The sequence below is a fragment of the Spermophilus citellus genome, assembly GCF_964194105.1.
Source record: "Spermophilus citellus genome assembly, chromosome: 1".
NCBI lineage: Eukaryota > Metazoa > Chordata > Mammalia > Rodentia > Sciuridae > Spermophilus > Spermophilus citellus.
In genome coordinates, this window is record NC_138182.1 from 119,449,690 (window position 1) to 119,462,786 (window position 13,097).

Here is a 13,097-nt window from a genome sequence, read left to right on the forward strand (position 1 = left end):
GTACCAAATACATTGCAGGTGACATGGAGGTAGATGAATGAATTCATTTATACAAATTACATACTTACATATTTTTCAGTAGCTGTTGGAAATAAAAACATCTATTATTGTATACAATTTTCATTGAAACATTTTTAATTTATCAACCTTACCTTTTTGTCCTGATTACAAATCCATTCTCCTTTTCAATAATTTTCACACTTTATACTAAAGGTATATCAGATGTGATGAGGATGTGTGTCCATTGGTAGAAATATAAAAAAGACAGTTGTGCAGTCTTTGAAAGTACATTAAGAAGGTCAGGACATAATAAAGTACTCCTCAGCATTCCTCTGTGGCTGATTAATAGTAGTAAGCCATAATTACTAATATTGAAAGATATAACTTAGAAAATAATGAATTCCTGTATCTTACAACTCAAGAAATCTTTGCATATTTACATGCAATCTGTGTGCCATACCTTTCCTCATGTTAAGGACTATCAAGAGAATTACCGAAAGGGAAAGCTCCCAGCTGTCCATACTTTAGGAGAAAAGCATTTGGAGCCATCCATCTTACACTTCTGGCTTTAAACCCATGCTAACTTCTCCTCCTACTTCTGTTCCTGACACTCATGCTACCTGACATTTGCTTTATTTATGTCCCCATATTTTGGATTTTATTAGGAAATTTTTAATAATCATTTCACCCCTTAAAGGAGGATGTAGTTCTGAACACGCTAAAATTATTGAGGTCAAGGTAAACAAACTAAAGTTTAATTCTAATTTTTCCTACTGTTTTTGTGGGGAGCCATTCTGACACGTGATTGGGTGACTCCCGTTAAGGGCCTGAGGCACTCTGGCTGTGTCAGAGTTATCCCGACCCTTTCCTGATGAGAGAGCCCATCCGTGTGGGGGTGTGCGTAACCACTGACCCTGGAGACCCAATCACTGACCCTGACCTTGGAGTGCAGCCCCCCCTCAACCTTCATTGGATGGAATTCTCCCCTGAATCTCTTGTCCCCCCAAATAAAAGGCTACTCCCCGGCGTGTTCGCTCTCTCTCTCTCCTGCTAGCCCAGAGTAATCCTCGCTGCCCTGCTGGGCGGCTTGAGGCGGGGACCAGGGAGGCGAGCCGTCTCGGACCTAGCAATATAAAATAAGCTACTGTCTGTGTGTTTTATTTTGATCTCTTCTAACTAACTTAATGCCAGAACCTCATTAATGAAACCACTGCGCAGGCCGCGTGGTAGAATTGGCGCCCACGAGGGGGGCATTCTGAATTAGTTAGATTGAGTGGGAGCACGCGCTAAAAAGATTAAGGGAAAGAATAAAAAGGAAGATAAGGAATAAAGAGATAAAGAGAAAATAAGGAAGATAAGGAATAAAGAGAAAAATAAGGAAGAGGTGACATTTGGGTCACAAAAGTACCGGGAGATACTGAAGGAAAGAGACGTTAATTTACTTAAAATGGGAAATTCTACTTCTTCGGATAAGGAAATGTATCTGACTATTTTAGACAGTATAATTAATCAGAAAGGAAAACAGATAAAGAAAACTCAGTTATTACAATTCTTAAAGATTGTAGGTGAATATTGTCCTTGGTTTTGTGACCAAGAGTCTCCAAATTTACTTACTTGGGAGAAATTAGGAAGAAAGTTACAGAGAGTCTGTCTTTCTACTGAAATACCTGGAGGTATAGAAAATATACAGAAAACTTGGACAGCCCTAGAAGTCTGTCTCTTTGAATACATGGACCAGAGTCCGTGGCCGCCAGAAGATCTTCTGAAAGGTATTCAAAGAGCCATTAGGTCTATTCAAATGGAAAATCGGCCTGAGGCTAAGTTAATTTCCTTTCGTTTGAAAACAAAAGCACTAGGGACCAAGGTTAGAAATGTGAACTTAGACTCCCAGCCCCATGCGGAGAATTCAGATGGTGCGGATCAGCCCACTTTCTCACTGCCGCCGGCATTTCCTCCCAGCGGGAGCCCGGGAATTCCAGGAACGGTCGCAGCGTGTGACGTCACTGGCAGCGCCGACCAGGACAGTCCGCAATTTTTACCGGGACAGAGACAAGGATCCCAGACAGTTTTCTTAGGACCTTCAAAGACAGTTGAATTAGATCCTGAAACGGGACCAACACAAATCCCTACTGGGATTTTCGGGCCGCTTCCTGAGAATACTGTAGGTTTAATTCTGGGGCGTGATAATTTGAAGGGAGCCATTGAAGTAATACCTGGTGTGATAGATTCAGAATTTAAAGGGCAATTATATGTTACTGTAAGGTCCAATTATGCCCTAAGACTCACCCCAAGGGATATTTTTGCTCAATTAATATTATTGCCTTGTGTCTCAGAAAGGCACTTGCCGGTAGATTCAGTTTCTAAACCGCCGGACAGAGTATATTGGTCCCAATTAGTATGACAAGAACGCCCTTTATTAAAACTTAAAATTAATAATAAAAATTTCCTAGGCATTATTGACACAGGGGCTAATAGCTCAGTATTGTCCAGCCGGTTTTGGCCCAGGACATGGCCCTTACATACAGCATCAGCTAACCTAGAAGGAATAGGACAGATTTCACAGCCTGCTCAAAGTGCCAACTATCTCCGTTGGGAAGATTCTGATGGGAACAGTGGAGTATTTAAACCTTATGTGTTAGAGTCTTTACCAGCTAATCTATGGGGAAGAGATATATTAGCCAAAATGAGACTGTTACTAGTTACTTCAAATTCTATAAGATCAGTTGAAGAAGTTAATCAGAGGTATTCTCCTAGAGATGATAGGGAGACCCTTCAGGAAGAATATCTGTTTACAAGCCAGTCTCCACGAAATACCCCAGGCCAAAATTTTTACTAGGGGCCCTGAGTACTTCCCCGATCCTTAAGACAGCTGAAAAAATCATGTGGCTCACAGAAGAGCCTATTTGGATTTCTCAGTGGCCCACCTCAGGGGAAAAGCTTAAAATAATTCATAGATTAGTTGAGGAACAACTTCAGGCTGGTCATATTGAACCAACACTTAGCCCTTGGAATACACCTATTTTTGTTATTAAGAAAAAGTCAGGAAATTGGAGATTACTACAGGATTTAAGGGCAATAAACCAGGCAATTCAGCCTATGGGATCATTACAGCCAGGACTTCCCTCCCCCACAGCCATTCCTTTAGATTATAGCTTGATGGTAATAGATTTAAAAGACTGTTTTTTCTCTATAAGGTTACATCCTGAAGATTGTGAAAAATTTGCTTTCACTGTCCCAGCAGTTAATTTTAAGGAACCTGTTAAAAGATACTGCTGGAAAGTCCTTCCTCAGGGAATGCGTAATAGTCCTACACTGTGCCAAAAATATGTTGACCAGGCAATAGATCCCATTAGAAATAGCTTCCCTGATGCATATATTATTCATTTTATGGATGATATACTATTGGCTCATATTAATCCAGAAGTACTTTCAGAAATTTTTACTCAGTTAGAAACCTCACTTACAACAATGGGTTTGTGTATAGCTCCTCAAAAAATTCAAAAGGTATCTCCTTTTCAATATCTAGGTCAGATAATTCAAGGGAGTACAATCCGTCCTCAAAATCTTCAGATAAGAGTTAAGGAGTTACGTACCCTTAATGATTTTCAAAAACTATTAGGAGATATTAACTGGCTAAGACCATCTTTAAAGTTAACTACTTCTGAGTTAAGTCCTTTATTTCAGATATTACAAGGAAATCCTTCTTCAACCTCTCCACGTCAACTAACTTTGGAGGCCAAAGCAGACTTAAGGAAAGTGGAAATTGCAATTAAAAATGCACAGCTTACTAGAATAGATCCTAAAGAAATAATGTATTTATTAATATTTCCAACTGAGCATACCCCAACAGGAGCCATATGGCAAAGATTAGGAGTTATAGAATGGATTTATTTATCCCATACCCCTCAAAAAACATTAATTCCTTTTCATGATTCTATAGCTCAATTAGTTATTAAAGGTAGAACTAGGATTTTACAATTAATTGGATCTGAGCCTGATATCATAATTATTCCATTTTCTGTTCAACAGACTAATTGGCTTCTTCAAACCTCTAGTTCATGGCAGATAGCTTTTGCAGATTTTCCTGGCCAGATAGATAGCCATTATCCTCATGATAAGATTGTACAATTTGCATCATTAACATCACTTATTTTTCCAAAGATTGTACGTTCTCATCCAATAGAGGAAGCTTTATCGGTGTTCACAGATGGTTCCAACTCTGGTAAGGCAGGTTTCTTCAGCCGTGTTCACACAGAGGTAATACAAACTTCTTATACTTCTGCTCAAAGGGCAGAGCTCCGAGCTCTGATTTGTGCCTTAGATTATTTTTCAAATGAGCCTATTAATATCTATTCTGACAGCTTATATGCAGTCGGAGTTACCAAAAATATTGAAACCTCAGTTATTGGGTTTACTTCATCACAGGAGTTATTTGAATTATTTTATAATTTACAAAAGACAGTGCTAATGCGAAAATACCCATGTTTCATTGGACATATCCGTGTGCATACTGACCTTCCCGGACCTTTGGTTGCAGGTAATGATAAAATTGATAAATTAGTAGCTTTTTGTCAACAGATGTCTTCATATGACTGTGCACTAGCTTCCCATTCCTTACATCATCAAAATGCTTCTAGCTTACGTAAAAAATTTAGTATTACCAGAGAACAAGCTCGTCAGATTGTAAGCCAATGCCCTAAGTGTGTTATTCACACTCCATCTCTGCCATCAGGGGTAAATTCCCGTGGATTAAAACCAAATCAGATATGGCAAATGGATGTAACTCATATTCCTCAATTTCGTAAGCAATGTTATGTACATGTCATAGTGGACACTTATTCTAGATTTATTTTTGCCACAGCATGTACTAAGGAAAATACTCAACATGTAATTTCTCATTGCTTAGCAGCTTTTTCCGTTTTAGGGTGCCCTATGCAGATTAAAACAGATAATGCTCCAGCTTATGTAAGCTCTTCTTTTCAACAATTTTGCCAAGAGTTTCAAATTAATCATAAAACAGGAATTCCTTATAACCCCCAAGGTCAAGCCATTGTAGAACGAGCTCATTTATCTATTAAACTTCAATTACAAAAATTAAAAAGGGGGGATAAGATAGTGACTCCCCAAAATAGCCTTAATCATGCCTTGTTTGTTTTAAATTTTTTAAACTGTGACGCAGAAGGCCACACTGCTGCTGAGAGGCAAATGTCTCCCTCGGTGACAGGCTCCTTAGGCAGAGTTCTGTGGAAAGATTTACAGACTGTTCAATGGAAGGGCCCGGATACGGTAATATCATGGGGCTGAGGGCATGCTTGTATTTTTCCAGAAGGTGCTTTTTGTCCTATTTGGGTGCCTGAACGTGCTATCAGACATGGAGGAAATAGAACCCAGACTCAAGCGACTGAGGATCGACCTGGAGGAGCCACAACCCAGAAGGAGGAGATATCGGAAAAGGATGAAGAAAAACCAGATTGAACCAGCCGAGAAGCTGATTTCATGGAAAGATGTAAAGAAATTGACAACCCAGGCTTCCCAAATACTTCGACGCCTAGGAAAGAACAGGACCCCAGTCTTGATGGTAGCGACAGTAATTGCCCTACTGGGCTGTCAGGTAAAAGGGAATCAAGTAGACACTTATTGGACATATTTCCCAGATCCACCCCTGGTACACCCAGCTGTGTGGACTGGAGAATCTATTCCAGTATTTACTAATGACTCATTCATGATGGGAGGATTTACAGATACTCATATTACTCCCAATCATGTGACTAGATTTAATTATTCTGGCTACAGTGCCCAATTACCTTTGTGTTGGTCACATGATAATCATGCTGGCTGTCTGAAAGTATCATTTGAAGAAAAGACAGCGATTGGTAAACCTAGACTGACAAATAATTCTATTTATGGAGACTTAAAACCTAATACTAGATCAGTAATTAAGATGGGACTTTCCCATAACAAGCCAGTCATTTCTGCAAAACCTCCACCGGTACCCCACTGTCCAAATAGTTCTATAATTGAGATTGGCACCTTTCCTAAATGGATGGATTGTGTAAATACCTTTCCTGTACAACATAAGGTGTCTAAAGCTGGTGGGTATATTTTAGACTGGTCTCCAAAAATTGATAAGAGACAATTACGAAGAAATTCTGCTATGACACCTGCAGGATTTGTTAGTAATATTTTGACTTATAGTGAAGGAGGTATTCAAAAAGATATTTGGCGTTTAATTGCTGCCTCAGAATATTTACATTTTACAGATAAACCTTTACCAAAATTTGTTGGCAAGAACTGTAAAGAGGGATCTTGCTATGGCTTAAGAGCCTGTGTCCAATCTCCTTATGTTTTAATTATTGGAAATGTAAAAGTTAAATGGATAGATGACAGATATTTTGTTACTTGTAATAAGTGCAACCTAACTAATTGTATTTCTAGGTATAATGGAGGAAAAGGAGTGCTGATACTTCATCAGCCCTCTTTTGTTTTATTACCTGCTAATATTTCAGAGCCATGGTATGCTGATGCTGGTTTACAAGTCTTACAGCAGATTCATGCCCAGCTAACAAGACCTAAACGTGCTATTGGAGTCATAATTGTTGGTGTTTTAGCACTGGTCTCATTTATTGCCTTAACTGTCTCTGCATCTCTGACATTGTCTCAAAATATTCAGCATGCAAAATTTCTTAATAATTTAGCTCAAAATACTTCCAAGGCTCTGCGTAATCAAGTAAATATTGATGAAAGGATTGAGACTAAGTTAAACGCCTTAGAGGCGACTGTTATAAACATTGGTAATGAACTTTCAGCCTTAAAATTTAAGGAAAGGCTTAAATGCCATGCTAATTATAAGTATGTGTGTGTTACAGCTGCCAAATACAACGCTTCTCTCTGGGACTGGGAGAAAGTTAAAAACCATTTATTAGGTATTTGGCAAAATAGTAATAATAGCTTGGATATTCTGGAACTTCATCACCATATCCAAGACATTCAGAATAATAGAGCTGATTTTTCAGATCCTTCTTCTTTGGCTAACCAAATATTGAAGGAGTTAAATGGATTCAACCCTGGAAATATTCTCAAACACTCCGCTTGGTATATTATTGGATTATTCTCTTTGCTGTTAATTCTCTTTTGTATTGTAACTATAGGATGGCGAGTCTTCCAATCAAGAATCCGGGGACTCCAGAGAGTGAACCGCCGCCTCATTGTTAAGAATAGAAAGGGGGAATATGTGGGGAGCCATTCTGACACGTGATTGGGTGACTCCCGTTAAGGGCCTGAGGCACTCTGGCTGTGTCGGAGTTATCCCGACCCTTTCCTGATGAGAGAGCCCATCCGTGTGGGGGTGTGCGTAACCACTGACCCTGGAGACCCAATCACTGACCCTGACCTTGGAGTGCAGCCCCCCCTCAACCTTCATTGGATGGAATTCTCCCCTGAATCTCTTGTCCCCCCAAATAAAAGGCTACTCCCCGGCGTGTTCGCTCTCTCTCTCTCCTGCTAGCCCAGAGTAATCCTCGCTGCCCTGCTGGGCGGCTTGAGGCGGGGACCAGGGAGGCGAGCCGTCTCGGACCTAGCAATATAAAATAAGGTACTGTCTGTGTGTTTTATTTTGATCTCTTCTAACTAACTTAATGCCAGAACCTCATTAATGAAACCACTGCGCAGGCCGCGTGGTAGATGTTTTAGTAGGAAAAAAACTAGAAACAAAGAAAATGTCTGCAGTTCTACATGAGCCTCCAGATCCCAAACACATATTCAATTGTCCATCTCATATTTGCCACAAATGTCTAGAGGTTTTTACCAAGGACTGCTGGAGAGTCCAGAAGTCAGTATAGAAGGGTGAAAACCTGCAAGGTTTTTAATGTGGATTTATTTCATCACCCAACATCTTCTGAACTTGTCATATGTATTTACTTTCTTACACTCTGTATCATTGTATTATTTTTTCATCTTAATCAAATTATATAAAAATACCAATACTTTTCTTCTTTCCAAAACCTCAGCATCTGAAACACCTGTAGTCATATTTGTATCATTGGTAAACATCTGTTGACAAATTTCTGCTTTAAAGACATCTTACCTTGGAAGTACACAAGCCCCTGGGCTTGCATGACCTAACATTAGTATGCACTGTGTGTGCTACAGCCATGTAGAAGGGACAGAGCCTGTTTGGGAGCTCTTCATCTGTAAATCAGTAGAATACAGAAAGCTAGTGCAGGTGAGTAGTTAATCAACAAAGGCACCAGACATTAGTTCACTTACCACTGTGTAGGAAGTCACGAACTTGCTATAAAAGGAGAAAAACATGAATGATACAATATCCAAATCAAGGAATTTGTACCAACAATTTTATTATTGATTACATAGTGATTTAGTAAAAAAAAAAATAGTATAACACTGATTTCTAACAGTACACAAAAGTGGAAAAATTTGAAATTCTACAGAGTTCCCAGAAAAATTATTTTTATCTGAGCCTCCTGTGTAGCCCAATACACAGTAATGGAGAAAATTAAATCAGCATGTCAAGTAGAAAAGGGACTCTGTCTCAAAGTCCAAGGAGCATGCTGTGAACAAGGATATCACTTAAGTGTTAACTTCAGGTTTGTATCCGGGAGGAACTGGGCTGGGGAGAAACAGAAAGCAGGTAGACTGAGTGGGACTACTGGAAAATTCATGCCCATTGTGAAATAAACACAGACCTACCTGATTCTGACCACCATCCCTGACACTGGAGGACACAAAATTTCCAGTGTAGCCTAGGCAGCCTCAGTAGGAAGGTCATTTTTCTAAGGGTGAGTGTGGTTAACCTGACAAGGTTCTGAGGGGGACCCGGTTTTCAGAGATCAGAGGAAATGACTGTGTAGGTGACTCAATATTAAACTGGTCTGAGCTACTGCAGAAGTGTTTTAAGCATGAGCAAAACCTTCCCTTTGGGAACACAGTATCATTTTGTACACTTATGATGAGAAGAAAGGAATATAATGGTAGGTGTCAAGAAGAAGTAAGCGAATTATTGTCAACTTCATGGTGCTGAAAACAGAGTAAAAACATATTGAGGTAAAAAGTAAACATTTAGGAGAATGTTAGCTGGGCTGGAATGAATCTAGAGGCTTTAAAGACTTCACATGAATCTTTTGGAAAGAAAAAGAAAACCCCAGTGGGAGCTGGGAGGGGTCCAGGTCTGAAGGCATGTGGCCTGGAGACAGGACCATCCCCTTCCTAGGGCAGCAGCAGGGTGAATGGGGAACAGCAGGAGAGTCTATGTGGTGTCAGGTCACCTCAGTTCTCCACAAACTGGTCCTGTGAGCCTGGAATGGAAAAGTTTGAATTCTACATGGTTTCCCATGAGTGAAATTTTTTCATGTTCATGGTGTTAAGCACTTCAAGATTATAAACATATTCCAACATAGAAATGTTAAAAAAAATAATTATAATATGAATTATTATTCATGATTTAAACTGTTAAGTGTTGATACAATGGCAAAATAATATTTAAATTGTATTTATGGAAGAGGACAAAAGTAACTTATTAATTAGCTAAAGAGAGAATTAAAGAACACACTGTCACACAGTTGGTCACAGAGGAGAGGAGGTGGGCAACCCTGGAAGTGCTCTGCATGGGAGTCTCAGGAGGTCAGAGGAGGCCTGATGGGGAGCTGAGGACAAGCCCTACAGGTCAGGCCCAGACCCTGGGCTGCAGATCTCCACACCTGCACTGGGAGATGCACTCTGATCAGAAATGAGTAAAGATATCAAAAAAACAAGAGTAAGCTTTCCTCTGCAAGGAAGCAATGGCCAAATACAAGAAAACACCATGCACAGGAGTATGTAATGTAATTCTATTGATTACATTTCTGCTTCTCACCTCTTATCTCTTTACCTTCCTAGACAACCAGAATTTCACAGCAATGCCAAACTGATACAGTTACTACATAATTACATAGAGTATAAAGTGTTCACCAGAGATGTGAAATATGGCAAAACATATGATAACCAGTTATTCACAGTACAATAGAGAATGAAAAAAATATGTCCACAAGTAGATGTGTTGATTAAAATATTTCTGGCATATGCATATAATGGTGTGTCATTCATCCTTAAGGAATGAACAAATGGTATATGCTACAAGGTGGATGAATCTCAATGATGTTAGGCTAACTTCAGTCAGAATACAGACCATACACTGCTTGATTTTATTTTTATAAAATTTCACAAATATGTACATTCAAAGATACAGAATATCTGTAGTGTTTTGTAGTGACTGATATTAGGGATAATATGGGCAATGTGTAAAATGGATTAGGGGGTTAATTTAAAGTAAAAAAAAATGTAGGTGAGTGAGTGAGAGTTGCTCACCACCCTCAGTGTTAACTGATCGCCATTAGCACCCCTCACTCACAATTAGGTGAAGGAGGGCAGAGATGAAAACACACAGTGAGCATCACCAGTTTCTCCTCAGTGTTACTGGATTCTCAATAACGACTTAGGGCGATGCCCAGCAGAGGAGTTCCCATGTGTCATCCACTGTCCATGCTGGCAAGTGACCAGCTCCTCTAAACTAGGCTCTGGAGATGCTGCTGTCTGGTGATGTGCTCAGGCCTCCTGCTGTCTCTTAAGGCTGAGCTCTGGGCTCCAGGGACCCTGCTTCCACTGGCCAGGCACCAGGTTCACATAAAGCAGTGGTGACTGAGCTCCCCACATCCCACATGTCATTGTGCTGATTGCACAGATTCACCATGGCTGCACACACATTGGATGGGAAAAGCCAAGGACAGATGGGGTTCTGTTCACAAACAGAGAATAAGAAACACTCAGGAGGGAGTACTTGGCAGAGTAGAGTCCAAATACATCCAAAACCTCATTTTTATTCTACTCAGCAAATTGCAATCCCATCCTTCATTTATAACTAGTCCAGGGAGTGAAGTGTTAATTATGCAAAAGTAACAGGCACAGAGAAGTCTTGTGAAAACTGTAGTATTTGCCATGATTTCTAGTGCTTCAATAGTAATATGCATGGAGTGTGTGAGAGGTCTGCACAGTGTTTGCAAGTACTGCATGTGATAGTTCTTCATCCTGCCTCTTATGGGTTTGAAATTATTTTTTTTTTCAAATTAATTTTTCTTACTAAAAACTTGTCATATATATTTACATTTTATGTATTTTATTATTGTATTTGTCTTCTAATAGTAATAAAATTATTTTAAAATTATATTATTTTACAAAACCTGAAGATCTGAAATACTTATGGCTCTATTTGTATCCTCAGTAATACTTGTTGAGCAAGCACTGCTCTAAATAGACTTACATTGCAACTGCACAGGGGCCCAAGGCTTGCATGACCTCATGGTAGCCTACTCTGTATGCTACAAAAGTGCAGAAGGGGCAGAACGTGCTTAGTAGCTCTTCATCTGTAAATCAGTAGAAAGAAGAAGCCAATCTGGGTGAGTTGTCAACAATGCCACAAGGCATTATTAGTTCATTAACCACTGTGCAGTTTAAGGTCTGGAATAGTAATGCCACCAGCTTCACTTGTTAAAAATTGGTTTGACTATTCTGGGTGTCTTATTTTTCCAAATGAATTTCATGACTGCCTTTTCTATTTCTAAGAGGAAACTCATTGGTATTTTGATTGGGATTGCATTGAATCTGTATACTGCTTTTGGTAGTATGGTCATTTTGACAATATTAATTCTGCCTACCTAAGAACAAGGAAGAGTTTTCCATATTCTAAGGTCTTCTTCAAATTCTTTCTTTAATGTTCTGTAGTTTTTACTGTACAGATGTTTCACCTCTTTCATTAAGTAGATTCTCAAGTATTTTATTTTATTATTTTTTGAAGCTATCATAAATGGGGTGGTTTTCCTAGTTTCTCTTTCTGAGGATTTGTCACTGATCTACAGAATGTCTTTGATTTATGAGTGTTGATTTTATATCCTGCTACTTTACTGAATTTATTTATTAGTTTTAGAAAATTTCTGGTGGAATTTTTTGGGTCTTCTAGGTATAGAATCCTATATCATTGGCAAATAGTGCTAGTTTGAGTTCTTCTTTTCCTATCTGTATGGCTTCATTTCTTTTGTCTGTCTAATTGCTCTGACTAGATTTTCAAGAACTATGTTGGATACAAGTGGTGAAAGAGGGCATCCCTGTCTTGTTCCAGTTTTTAGAGGAAGTGCTTTCAATTTTTCTCCATTTAGAATGATGTTGGCTTGGAGCTTAACATAGATAGGTTTTACAATGCTGAGATATGTTCCTGTTATCCCTAGTTTTTCTAGTGTTTTGAACATGAAGGGGTGCTGTACATTGTTAAATGCTTCCTCTGTATCAATTGAGATGATCACATGATTTTTATCTTTGAGTCTATTGATGTGATGATTATATTTATTGATTTCCATATGTCAAACCAACCTTGCATCCTTGGGATGAACCCTATTTGATCTTGGTGTACTATCTTTTTAATAGTTTTTGTATTCAACTTGCCAGAATTTTATTGAGAATTTTTGCATATATATTCATTAGTGATATTTATCTGAAGTTTCTTTCTTTGTTATATCTTTGTCTGGTTTTGGAATCCGGGTGATATCAGCATCATAGAATGAGTTTGGAAGTGTTCCCGTTTTTCTATTTCATTAAATACTTTGAGGAGTATTGGTGTTCTTCTTTAAAGGTCTTGTAGAACTCAGCTGTGTGTCCATCTAGTCCTGGGCTTTTCTTGGTTGGTAGGCTTCTGATGGTGTCCTCTATTTCCTTGCTTAAAATTGATCTGTTTAAATTGTGTATATCATCCTGACTTAGTTTGGGCATATCATAAGCCTCTAGAAATTTGTCAATGCCTTCAATATTTTCTATTTTATTGGAGTACAAATTTTCAAAATAATTTCTAATTATCTTCTATAGTTCTGTAGTGTCTGTCCTGATATTTTCTTTTTCATCACATATTTGAATGATTTGAGTTCTCTCTCTCCTCTTTTTCAGCATTGCTAAGGGTCTGTCAATTTTATTATTTTTTCAAAGAACCAATTTTGGTTTTATCAATTTTTTCAACTGTTTAAATTTCATTGATTTTAGCTATGATTTTAATTATTTACCATCTT